The sequence below is a fragment of the Solanum tuberosum genome, unplaced genomic scaffold (genome assembly GCF_000226075.1).
Source record: "Solanum tuberosum cultivar DM 1-3 516 R44 unplaced genomic scaffold, SolTub_3.0 scf00332, whole genome shotgun sequence".
NCBI lineage: Eukaryota > Viridiplantae > Streptophyta > Magnoliopsida > Solanales > Solanaceae > Solanum > Solanum tuberosum.
The window spans coordinates 106610-109248 of NW_006239255.1; the positions used below are offsets into that span (position 1 = coordinate 106610).

Sequence of the window (2639 nt, forward strand, 5' to 3'; positions counted from 1 at the left end):
TCTTAATAGATTTTTGTTAGAATGAAATTACATTTTTATTCTTGATCGTCTTAAATGCAAAAATATCATCCTAATCATTTTTATTTGTAAAGTTACTTTTTAAAATCTTTTTCTTTAATTTCAATTTAATATATATTATTAATTTTATCACACTTATTTATTTTCAAGTATATTAATTAGAGCCAAAATAAAGGTAAAAATAATTAATTCATAATAAATTTTATATTAAAAGTAGGCATTTTTTATAAGCATAATGAATAGAAAAAAATATTAAAATTAAATTAAAGTAATAGTAAAATAGAGTATAATGAATAGATATCACAATAACTCACAAAAGAAAATAAAGTGAAGTAATAACAAAATAAATTAATGGTAATAACAATAACTAAAAATGTTTCTAGAACTATTTAATTTTCTTGTTATCATTTTTGGTAGATTTTTGTTAGCGTGAAATTACATTTTTACCCTTGATCATTATTCACTTCATATATAGAAAGATATGTTTCTAGAATTATTTACTATCTTTCTTAATAGATTTTTGTTAAAATGAAATTACATTTTTACCATTGGTCGTCCTACCACTTCATTCTTCTATATAATAGAAACTAGATGAGGCTTGCTCATACTAATGTGAAGAGGTAGAATTTAGAAAGTTGATTAAATTTTAATATGATTTTGAGATATTTAAGTTGTTAATTACTTTTTGCCTATGTAAATTTAATGTGAGAAAGTCCATTAATAATTAAAGTATTTTTCATTATCGATCGTTGAATTTTTTACTCAAAGTAGTTACAAGATATAAACAAATATTACCGACATTCAAAATAATAAAGCAATAACTAAAGAATATGAATTTAAAACTAAAAGTCATAGTTAAAACGAATTCCATAATTTCGAAAAGATTATACACTAATTAAATTAAAGTAGAACAAAAGAATTTTTTCGGGTTTGATTGTGTCGTAGCTCTATAATTCGGGTGTTGTTTATCGTCGGATTGATAAAAAAAAAAGATATTTTCAAGCGGTTGTGCAATAACTTTTTCTTCTTCTCAATCATTCAAGATATTATGTGAATTAATATATTACTGAATCTAATGAGTTAAACTTAAATTAAAGTAAAAAGAAAAAGTTTTCTAGTTTTATAAAAGGAAGCCAAGTAGTCTGTGACTGACTAGCCGACACTTCTGTCTTTCCACTTTCAACGAGTCAAAAATGTAATGATAGCTAATAGAACTAGAGAGCTAGGGTGAAATACTTGTAGCGAGTAAGGAACGATTTCACTTGAGTGTTTGTAGTAGAGGACAACCAATCCTCTAACTACAAGCTACACTCCTGGCCACCCTCCCATTTTTGGAATTTTACCAAGAGGGACTATGTGCTCACAAGACTTGAACCTACGACCATTAGCTAGGTTAAAAGTCCAATGTTCTACCAACTGAGCTATACACCCAAAAAAAGATGTAGTAGTAAATAAGGATTGGTACAGAAAAGAGGCCGACCCCCTTCTTCTCATCATATTAAAGGAGCACGCCTCTGTATGATGCTCGTACTGTAGAGCAAGCGGAAGAAAACGTAAGATCGCGCGTTAGCACTCCTGTAAGAAAAGAGATGCGCTTTCGAAACACGATGTGCCTGCTTTAGCGTGAAGTTTTGAATTTAAAAAGTTATAACTAAAACGGATTCCATAATGTCGAAAAAATTATACAGTAATTAAATTAAAGTAGAATAAAAGAAATAAATTTTTAATTTTTTTTTCAAAATACGTTTAAGTAGGCACGCGATGGAAATGTGTCTGCAAAAAGTTATACATTAATTAAATTAAAGTAAAACAAAGAAATATTTTTTTTAAAAAATATTTTGAAATACGATGAAGCGTGAGCGCAATTACTCCTTCAAAATCAATATATGTGGAATATTGTTGAAGCTTCTTACTGTTCCTATCTAAAATCAATATATGTGAGTAACATTTTCGACCCATTTTCCCTTGACTTATGGGATCCATTCCCAATTTCAACCAATGCTCCATCCTCTGCTCGTGAAGTCTCCGCTTTCGCAAATGCAAAATTGGATTGGAAAGAGACCCCAAAAGCTCACTTCTTCAAAGTGGACGTTCCGGGGATAAAGAAAGAGGAAGTGAAAGTTAAAGTTGAAGTTGAAGAAGGAAGGATTTTACAGATTAGCGGTGAGAGAAGCAGAGAACAAGAGGAGAAGAATGATTAGTGGCACCGTATGGAGAGGAGCAACTGTAAGTTTATAAGGAGATTCAGGTTGTCGGAGAATACGAAGACGGGAGAAATAAAGACAGCGATGGAGAATGGGGTGCTCACTGTGACTGTTCCAAAAGAAGAAGAGAAGAAACATGGAGTGAAGGCCATTGACATTTTGTTTTAGAAAAAGGCTACAGATTCCCTGCGCCTTGTAAGGCTCATGGCGGCTGAGCCTTACAAGGCTAAAAGCTGTCAGCGCCTTATAAGTCACATGGGTATTCGTGCCTTGCGATGAAAATCCTGATTTAGACGGTATTTAAATTTGTTGTCCTTTTGATTTGATAAATAATTTTGTTATCCTTTTGGAATTTTCAAAAAAAATTGTTGTCCTTTTGACTCCGGACTCCTTTCAATTCCCCTGACTATCAAATCT

General features: G+C 30.9%; 1 pseudogene; it reads left to right on the plus strand.

Moving 5' to 3' along the window:
• The first annotated feature begins 1904 nt into the window (after positions 1–1904).
• Positions 1905–2390, plus strand: LOC102592739 (16.9 kDa class I heat shock protein 2-like; annotated as a pseudogene).
• Positions 2391–2639: the final 249 nt, after the last annotated feature.